Raw genomic sequence first — 10,874 nt, forward strand, 5'->3', positions numbered from 1 at the left:
TTTGTTTTACCAGTGACTCCAAGACTCACACCCCTTAATTTCTAAGATCTCGAGTATTCCCATACCTGAATCTTTGAAGGCCCCATTTAGAATGTAGGCTCTTGAGTCAAAGTGCCTGGGTTTAAATCTTCACTCCACCTTTTTTAAGCTGCATGACCTTGGGCCAGTTGCTTAACCTCTATATATCTCAGTTTCCTTATCTCTAAAGGGAGAGTAAAATAATACCAAATTGGAGGATCAATGCAATAATTCACATAGAGCAATTGAGATTACCTGGCACAGAGTAAGCATTTGGTTAGATGTCGGGAGCACCACCCCTGCCATTGCCATCACTCTGACCTCTTAACTCAAATCCTATACTTCTATTATGCTTTGATAGTCTTCCATTCTCCCCCATCTCCCTTCATCATGTTATCAACCCACATAAACTCAGTTATCCAAGCCTCTTTGCCACTGCTCTTTTGTGCCACTTTTCCAATCCAGGCCCCAAAACTAGAAAATTTCCAGAAAGGTGAAGCTGGCAAGGAGTGATCGAGCCAAGATGGGTCACTTAGGTGGTAGAACCAGAGTATAGATCCTCCTTGATTTCTTGACTACTTGGGTAGAGAACAAGAGCAGGTGAGTGAACATAGGAAGGGAGCCACCCAAAGTGTCCCATGCAGCATGCTTCCTTCTCCTCTTCTCCTCTTCCCCTTTTGGGCTTGGCTTGGGGTGAGGAGAGAGGACCTGGGGCAAGGCCATGACCGTTGTCAGCTCACTACCAGATTGAGAGTATCCAAGAAAGAAAGGCAATGTCCTGGTCACTTTGGCTTTTCCATTCCAATTTGAATATATTAAAATGCAACCGTCCAGCTGTGCAAATCCCCAGGCTGTTGAAATAAAAGGTTTTTAACTTTAACCATTAAAGATTTAACTAGCCAATAAATCTAAGTATGTGGGGGGTTGTTACCAAACGTTTATTACATTGCTCTTGCTTTTAACTTAAGTACAAATGCCAAGTGTGGACTTCCATGAAAAAGACATTGCCTTATGGTCAAAACTGATGTCAGTCCCTGCCTCAAAAAAAGCAAGAGATCACTGTCTCCAGAAGGGCCTGCTCACTTTCCTCTCAAATCCCTTTAGGAGTTAACATGGCTGTATCAATTTTACAAAGCAATTTGCTTGCTGCAAAAAAGGCCTATAATAGCCTCATGTTGCCACGGTCGGAACATGACTGACTAAATTAATCCAAAAGTCTACTTTCAGTTAGAGCATCTTGGCGCCAACTTTTCCAAAACCAGATTTTAAAAAGACACCAAGGGGATATAGTTTTAGTGATGAAAATCACAAGATCCTTCCCTTTTACTATCTTCTGGGTGAGTTGGGTAATCAGGGTCTAGGATCATAATACTTAGTTTTGCCATTTTTACCTTCAAGGCAAGCAGATCTATCCAGTAGTGAAATATGGCTTTTAATTTACACAAATATAAACATGTAGAACTTAACAATCATATTCACCTTGGACGTAAAAATGAATAGAAGCCAGATAAAGCTTGGCTATTAAAAAAAAAAAAAAAATCTGACATACATGTTGAGTTATACCAGCCAACAAGAGGACAGAGCCACATCCCAGATGTGCTATTTTCCTGCCCATTGATAATTCTCCAACCCACCCCAGCAGTAAAAAAGTCCTGAATTGGATTTTTAAATCTGGCTTAGACTCCTTTTTGCCCAAAAGACTTGCTGGGTGGGTCTTCTGTGTTTCATTTCTCTCAGAACAAACCAGTGAGCCCTGTTTGTGGAAAATGCATAGAAAATCCTGGCTTGGCTTGGGAAACTTCCCTCTGGACCATTTTTCACATCAAAACAGGAGGTGAATAAAGTTGATAAGCAGTTATATTTTTTTAAAAGTGATTTTGCTTTTAGCTTGAAGAGTTCTAGCTCAAGATTCTTAGCTCTATGAGCCCTTACCTCTGTTCCCTAAATTATAAGCCAGAGTAAATGGCAATGGTAAAGCACATGCTTTGTTTCCAGACAGTTCAAATTGCAAGGGACACTGACATTTGTCTTTTGACTGGGAACCCGTTCACATCTCCCTGGCTTCAGCCAAGGAAGAGACATCGGTGGATTCCATGGTTCCTTTTCTGCTCACATGATCTCCATCTATCCCTTCCATTCATTTGCAACTGCTTAGAAGGAAGCGTGAAACCCAAGGATCTGGGGTACAGAGGCATTTTCCCTAGAGTTCCCTAGCCATGTCTTTTGATGTGGGTGTGGTAGGGAAGGACTAAACTGGATACATTTTAAAGCTTCCTCTCAATGGTTTGAGAGGTAGAGGCACTGGAAAAATTATTTTATTTTCAAACCAGAAATTATTTCAAACTCCTTCAAGGGGAAGCACTGGCTGATTTGCTGGGAATCTCTCTTGAGTCTGGGAGGCAAACTGAGAAACTCCAAAGACCTCTTTCAACCACAGAAATTGGAAGAGCTGGCACCATCCCCCAGGTGGCTGCATGGGCTGTCTGCCTTCTGAGGCTTCTAAATGGTAAGGTTCAGCAACCTACGTGGAAAACACAGGATCTCACGCCAGCCTCTCGCTGGGGTTCTTCCAAATTGACTTTACTGTCTCTTCTACCTTCTCTGATTTTCAAATCCCAACCTGTCTAACCCAGAAGAGAGAGATAGAGCAAGAAAGAAACTTCTAAAATATTATTAGAATATTTTGCTGAATGACAAGCCAGTTCGGAAGAAAAAATTTTATTTGACTTTCTCATACCTGTGCAACTGTCCATGGCAGCCTTGTTTTGGGGGATGCCATTTTGTAGTTGATGGAGAAGAGGCACCCAGACTTCTTCCTAGAACGTATACAGTTGCTTAGAAGGTATTAATTTCATTCATTCATTGATCCATTCAATGAATGGATCTATGAGTCTCTGCCAGGTGTCTGGTTCAGGGCTGAGGGCAGGTTAGGACCCAATGCCTGGTAGACAGCCAGCCAGAGGCCCCTGGAAAGAGAGAAGTGACCCTGGACTATCTCTAAGGAATACTGAGTGGAATCCTGTTCTGTGAGTGTTCAAAAACAGCAGAGCCTTACACTTGTTAGAGGTCGGATTACTCTTTACATGCGGCTTTCATCATCTCCCAAGGGCTCCTCACAGAGCTATTTCAGATCTCCCCACCACCCATAGTCCCCAACTCCACAGTCTCCTCCACATTCTATTCCTTTTTCTAGAGAAAATGGAAAACGTGGACTATGCTTCTGGCTAATTTGCTGACCCTCTGCTCCTGCCAGTGTCCTTCCACATACTGTCCCAGCCTGGGTATCAAAACTGATCCCTCCTATTTGCCTCTTGATCTCTCTGCTCCCACCTTCTCCACAACCCCCCTGAACCAGGAAATCCCTGTCTCCTGTCTGTGCAGTCTCTTCTCCCCACCAGGACTTCAGAGGCTCACCCCTTAGCCGTGGACCTTCCCCTCCCAGGCTCTCCATGGGCTGTGACCTTGGACCTGAGGGAGGAGACAGACTCCATCTGCACAGGCTGGGACCATTTCCTCTCCTGCCAAGACATTGCCCGAAACACATTTCCTTGCTTCTTCTTTTCCCTTCTTAAAATAGTCATTTAAAAAGGTTGAAATGGGCTTTGTGAGGTTTAAGGGGTATATTAGTTTTAAAAACTATGTTCCCTCTTTGGAGGGAGGGAAAACAGCCGCCTTCTTTTCACATTACGTCAATCCACAGGCGTCTGTAATTTACATTTTTTTTTTTTAACTCAAATGTTCAGAAATAATGGAAAGGCTGCTCAAAAAAAGCAGATGAAATAAAAACTGGGAGAAATGTGTATTATACAAAAACCAGACCTGTGAGCCCGAGGCGAGACACCCCGATGACCTGGGGAGCTGATTAATGAGGCAAACCAAAGGAAGGCCAGGTGAGTGTAGATGCCATGATTTCTTCACAGTCACTGACGCCCATGTGCTGGCATTCCATTTCCCACGCACGACTTCACGAATGGTTTTCATTCGGAAATTTTAGAACCAGTGATGTTCCTGCCCTAGGAGAGCTGTGGAAGTGGGGCAGGTGGGGGAGTTTGGAGGAAAGGAGTTGGAAGCTTGGAGAATGGGACCCTCCTGGTCCTAGCCTTTGTTTCTCTTGGTCCTCAAAGGCAATCTTTTATGATCCGGCCTCACTCTATTCAGTCTCTTCCTTATTCCCGATTCCTTCCTCATTCTCTGAGAAAAAAGAGATGAAGATCAGATGGTAAAACCATGGTAGGATGTATTAATAGTTTTATTTTCTGACAGTCTTCTAATACAATCACTTCATTAAAATAAAAAAAAAAACCCAACTCCTAGTTACAAATTAAATATGTGTTTACAAGATAACTTATTCTATTTCTGCGTATAATCATTCTAGGCGTTGCATCTCTAAATGCTATGTTTAACATTCCTTTGACAAATATTTTAAGCACATACTTTACACCAAGAATGATTATAGGTTTTGGGGATCCAAGGAGACCAAAACAGATACGATCTTCGCTGCCTGCTTTGGTGGGGGCAGTATGTTGGATATAGCCATCAGTGTAGGATGATGAGGTCTCTGACAGCAAAGGTATCACAAAAGCACCTGTGGGAGTGGAGGGGTAGGGGTAGGAAAGCTTCCTGGAGGAAGTGACTTTAGGTGCCTGGAAGAAGGAGTAGCATTTAACCAGGTAAAGAGGCTATGGAGAGCATTCAGGCAGAGGGAGACTGTGTGCCTGGGCCCAGAGGCAGAGAATATCGGGAATCTAAGTTCTGTTGAGTAGTGGGACAGCAACTGGCAGGAAGCGAACCTGGGGGAAAGGGAACCAACCATGCAGGCTCTTTCCAAGTTTCATAGACTTAATTCTGTGGGCAAAGAGAAGCCATTAAAAGGTTTAAGCGGAAAGCTGACATCTCTCTGAATCACTTCTATGCGGTGGCCTTAAAAATCATTTAGTCCCACTCTCTTTTCAGATGATGAAGTTGAGGCCCAGAGAGGGAAAGACCACCTCTTACTGCCACTGTTGCCAGCTGGTATTGATTGGGAGCTTATTGACAGCAGTACTGTGCTAAGTGATTTACCTGCCTCTGCTCCCTCATCCTCACAGCGCTCTGGGGGAAGTGCTAATAATATCTCTGTTTTACAGACGAGGAAAGTGAGACCTGGAAAGATGAAGTAACTTGGTTACTCAGCTAGCAAGTGTCGAAGCCAGTCTTTGAACAAGGTCTGTTTGGCTTCACAATCTTAGCTGTACACTCTCTTTACCAAGGTTTCATAATTAACAGCAGGCCTGGAATTTCAACCTAGGCCTTCTAATATTTGTCTGTACTAGTGTGCAAACCGCTCTCTAAAGAGGTGGGTAACAGACCTTGTGTCATCTTCTATGCTTTTGTCGATCGTGTCATTTCTGACTCTGTGTACTCCTTTGTCATAGGGACCTCTCTGAATATACCACTTTTGTATCCTATTCTTCATATGTCTTTGAGGAAGATTATAACACCAATACAGTCAGTGTTGGTGTTGCAAGGAGGACAAGAAATGAACTCTGAGAAAGCTGGTGTGGGAAGGAGTTCTGACCAGTGGGTTAAACAGCTTCGTGGGATTTCGTATCTGGTGGTCTAAGAACCCTGGCTGCTGCAGCAAGACTAGCCCCTTCCCACCCCAGCTGGTGAGCTGGCCTGTTCCTCTTGGGATGAGCAGTCCTCAGGCCAAGGACCTCCCAGGGCTGGTCACTGTAGGCCCCTGGGACTGTCACCTTCAGGTTCTATGGGGCTCGTGGCTGCCAGGCCTGGTGAAGTCCTAGCCACTTGTCACTGTTTCCCAGCTAATGACCTCCTGGCCTGGCCACATCTCAGCTAATTTCTGCAATTAGGGAAGCTTGTTTTCAGAGGCTGAAACAGGAACTTTTCTGAATTAGCTTTTATGGTTCAGAGCCTTTAATTTGAGATTTAAAAAACATCATAGCTCGCCAAAACCAAATAAACTGCAGCTAATGAAATTCACAGAAGTTCTCGAGAATGCTTCTCACTGGTGCTCCTGCATGATTTATTGACAGCCGGTTGTAAAAACAATCTTATTAAAGGTCATAATGTTGGGTAAAAAAAAAAAGCCCTTTAATTTATAGCATAATTAGGCTTCCTCCAATAGCTCTGCTGCCAAGGCTGTCACTTAGGGCTCTGAGGAAGCACTTGGTGTTTTTCATTATATCACAGTGAAGGAGATCTATGCTCCTAGAGGGCCCACTGACTTTCTCTTTATGGCCCTTTTATTGCTGCTAAAATAGTCAAAACAGGGGGTTGATTAGAGCTGACTGATGCCTACTGATTATGGGAACACCTCTTGTGGGGGGAGGGAGAAAAGGTAGGAGGGGGTTTAGGACTTCAGGACAGGCCACCGACAAAAAGGGACGGACTGTGAAACTTGCCTGGGAAGTGTGACCAGGCTTCCGGGCTCTTCCCCAGACACTTGTGGATTGAAGGTTGACCCCAGGCAGAGTGGGGCTGGGGTGATAAAAGGCATGTGGAAAGTGCTAATGCTGCAAGGAAGAGGACAATCCCAGGACAGGATGTATATGGGAATAAGAACCTTAAAAATGCTAATGGGTCCCTAGGTGGAGAGCAGGCTGAAGGCAGGTGGTGAGGGTAGCAGCCCCAAAGAGTGGAAGGTCTTGGCTGCTGTTGGCCTTGCAGAAGGAAGAAAGGCGACTAAGTTTTTTGTGTATTGTGATGGGGGTGAGGGAGGTGACCAGGTCCTGGACTCCCACTTCCATGAGCCCCAGGCGTTGTACTCTGGAACCAGCTCTCTGGGGGCTGTGGTTGCGCAGTGGCAGAGCCTGAGAGAGGTGATGAAGGCCAAACCAGAAATGCCCCCAACTGCCACCCCAAATCCTGTCTCCCTCCCCCGATCTGAGGCTCTTGTTAGGGGCAGGAGCTCAGAGCTGCAGCTCTAATCACGGAAGTCATGCAGCCCCAGCCCAACCCCATGCCAGCCTTCATCCCAGCTCCAAGCTCTGATCCCCCACCGTCAGGCCGAGTGTGCCACCGGTTCTGGAGCTGCCTTCGCTCTGCAGACGGTGTGTGTGTGTGGAGGATGGACTATCCTTCTGCCAGTGTGTGGTGTGGCCATTGTGACAGGGGAAAGGGGTGGGAGGCCCTGTAGTTATTCTGGCATTTGGCCTGGAACTTACCTAACAAGAGAAAGGTGATCACGTGCAGCTTTAGCAGCTGCAGCAACTGGTCTGCTTCTTCTGAGTCTCCTTTGTTGTCTGCTCTACCAGATACTGGAGTGAGAGCTTCAAGATTCATCCAGGGCTGCCTCATTTTGTCCGGTCCCGTCCTGTCCCATGTCTCATCCCCTCTAGTCTCAAGTCAGATCTTACAAAATCTCTTTCTTCTCCTCTGAGGTTTATCAACCACTCAGGTTTATCCACCACCCTGTGTGAGACTGGGGAGTACATCTCAGTCTCCTGGCATCTGCTCTACCTTTGGAGGGTCAGACCTAGGCCTGTGGGCACACACTTTGGGGTTGTAGCCACTTTCCTCCTTCTACTCTCCTTTCCCTCCTCTGTCTCCTCCTTTTGGAATTAAGTGTGCAAAAGGTTTATTAGGGAGTGATATTGTGAAAGGAAAAGGGCAGAGTCTTGAGATAATAATACAGAACTGACGATGTCTCTTTTGCCTCTTCTCACAGGTTTCATGGGCACATGTGGACTAGTAGGAAAAGCTTACTGGGTGCTGTCTGTGTCTACCTCAGGAGTGGGGCAAGGAACCAGTCTAGAGCTGAGCTAGGGGAAACTTGCCATTGAACCTGGCATTTTTCTGAGGAGTTACTTCAGATATTTTTCCTCAATTCCAACTTCAGCCTGAGAGGGAGAGAGAGAGAGAGAGGTTGTTTTGCTCCTTGGACCAAAGTCTTTAGTCATGGAATTCAAAGTTCATACAGTGAACATTATTGAGCACTTATTATGTACCAGGCACTGTGCAGAAAGATGGGCTTACAGAAATAAACTTAGAAATTTTCCAGACTGAGGCAGAGATGACGGGGAGATGTTATATACTGAATCGCATTATATGTGGTAAATGCCACAGCTGACTTTACACCAGGGGCTACTAAGGAAGGAGCAGGTACCTGCCTCGTATGTATGTTTATCAGTAACTGTGTATGTGAGTGTATGTGAGTGTGATGTGAGTATATGAGTGTGTCAGTGTGTGCATCAGGGGGAGTGACTGTGTGACTGAATGTATTTGCGAGCGTGCAAATATGTGCATGACGCTGTGGTGTAGGATAATGTGAATGTGTGCACATGAGTGGGTGTCAGTGATACCTTGCGGGATGGGCCTGGGTATCCATGGCAGCCTTTGTGAAAGATGGACATGCCCAGAGAAGGGATGATATGTGCAATGCTGTAACGGTGCCTATCGCAGTGCCGGCACACAGGACATGACCAAATACACACTTTCTGAATGAACAGCCGCCTCCCCTAGCTGTGCAGAAAACAGAATCTGGTCTGTCAGCATTTGCTGGGGCACTGCTTTCTTTTCAGCTTTTGTTCTCTTGGACAAAAACGGGGAGCAGGAGAGTGTTTTTCTTCTCGATGTTAGTAAGTGAACCTAGAGAGTAAAAGGATACATTTTTGAAATAATTAAGTGCTAGTAATGTTCTAGCCCTTTAAATGACTGTAATTCAAGTCAAAGAGTTGTGGTTAATTTTAATTTGTTTCTACAAAATTTTTATACTTTCTAAATTTTCTTCAATTTTTTCGAATCAGAAAAACAGAGTTATTAAAAAAGGAATCTGGCTTTTCCATGGACACTTGGGCTGTAAGGGTGTAAAAGATGCTTGGGGTGCTGGCATTTGGACCCTGAGATAACTTCAGACCACTTGCCCCCTGTCTGCCTGCCCCGACCTGCAATTTCTCATTCCGGCCTTCACTGCTCCTGCCATCCTGCCATTGGGCTTTGTGTCTTAGCCTCAGCTATTTGTCTTGTTTCTCCTTGATTGACAGATCATTTTGGAGTCACATTTCTAGACTGACCTCTACCTTCTCCAACAGAGCGTATAACTCTGGAAACTACCTTGGTCCTCATGCCCTGAAACTTAACTTTCCCTGCCTCACATACAACCCTGTACCCTGTGGGCCACAGGCCTGGCACCCCTAACCAGCCTCCCAGGGTCCGGTGGAGGCTGGATGTTAAGTCAGAATGAATCAGCTAGGGGAAACTTGCCATTGAACCTGGCATTTAAAAATCTAGCTTCTCCCTTTGGATTCTTCTATCTTCTCTTTTCTTAGAAGATGGCAGTTATTCATCATTTATAAATTGAAGATAATCCTATTTCCTGATGACTGCTGGCAGACCAGAGGTGGGGGAGATAAGTTTCTTAAGAACTTTCATCCCATTGTGCTGCTTGTAGAGGAAATAACTAAAATGCTTCTATTTCTCAGCTATGAACTTCCAAGGCCTGGTTATTTCCAAATAGATTTCTGAGGATTAAATCCTTTAATAATGGCAATCATCTCCTATCAGGTTTTAAACCCAAAGGACAATGTTCAGAGCACGTTTCAGGCTACAAATTGCAGACAGCTGTCGCTCGAGACCACCAGATTGTGGGGCAGTGGCGATTCTTTCTCTGAAGATCATTCCTTTCCATCTTTCCTTTGACCTAGGGTGAGGTTGGAATTGGAGCTAAAGTTAGGGCTGAGGACAGTACAGGATTGATTGGAATTGAAGTTGGTGTTTGAGTTACGTTAGTTATTTTGGGTTCCAGAAGGCCCGGGCTGGGATTCGAATGGTTGTAGTGTTAGCAAAGAGGATGAGGGTCAGGTGGAATGTGGGTTAGTGTGTGGCTGCTGTTGATGTCAGGACTGGGGCTGGATCAGGTGGTTTGCTGAGCTTTTGGAAGCTCATCAGTGGGGACCTTCTATCTGAGGGTTGTGCCACACCTAAATTTTCATGCTCACTGGGACCAAACCCTTGCACTTGCTGTGCAATTTGGGGCTGAGAAATATAAAGACATTGTTTTTCCTTTGGGAGTGTTTGGGGGTGTGGCGCCACATATGAACTCCATGGCAGCCTCCTAGGTAAGACCCAACATTGAGGTTTATCTTTTCTGGCTCCTGTGGAGGCAGGAGGGCAGGAAAAGGCAGTAGGCTGTGATGTTTGACCTCCTGCACTGTCTGGCAGTTGGGACAGGACTGTGGAACTCAATCTCAGGACCTAAGGCACAGAGTCAGTCAGCTGAGTCCTGGGGACACCTCTGGCTGCAAACCCCACCTGCTCTTGTACCTGGTGTCTAGCTGACACCATTTCTTCCATTTCAAGCACTTGGAAGAAATACCTGCAAATGGCAATAACCTCATTCTATTCCTCTGCCCCCACAAGGAGATATACATGGAGCACTCTGGTGCCTTTCTGGACTATTCTGTGAAAGAGTGTTTTATTCACAGTCTCCCCAGAACCTCGCACAGGGACAGAAAGAGAGTGGACATAAAACAACATTTGTTGAAAAAATGAAGAGCAAAAAGACCAGACCATCATGCTGATGAGTTTTACCAATGTTATTAAGACTGAGGCTGTTTTATAGAGTGCCCTAACTCCTCCACACTTCAAAAATCTCTTTTTTAAAATTGCTCCTTCTCCTCCACTTGAGTTGAATTTCAATAAGCCTAACAAGTGATCATGTCTAGGTGCTATGGGGTATATAATACTTTTATAGCATGTACAGCTGGGAGTGTAAAATATCTCCTCAACATTGCTGACATAGGCCACAGATACAGAGAGGGAATCATTCTTATTTCTCCTAGCAGTGCACTTGGTTTTTAGACAAAATTTGGCTCCTATAAAGTTTTATTGATATTGTGTTTTTAATAGCTAATATC

Source organism: Pteropus medius, unplaced genomic scaffold, assembly GCF_902729225.1.
Source record: "Pteropus medius unplaced genomic scaffold, Ma_sr-lr_union100, whole genome shotgun sequence".
NCBI classification, from domain to species: Eukaryota; Metazoa; Chordata; class Mammalia; order Chiroptera; family Pteropodidae; genus Pteropus; species Pteropus medius.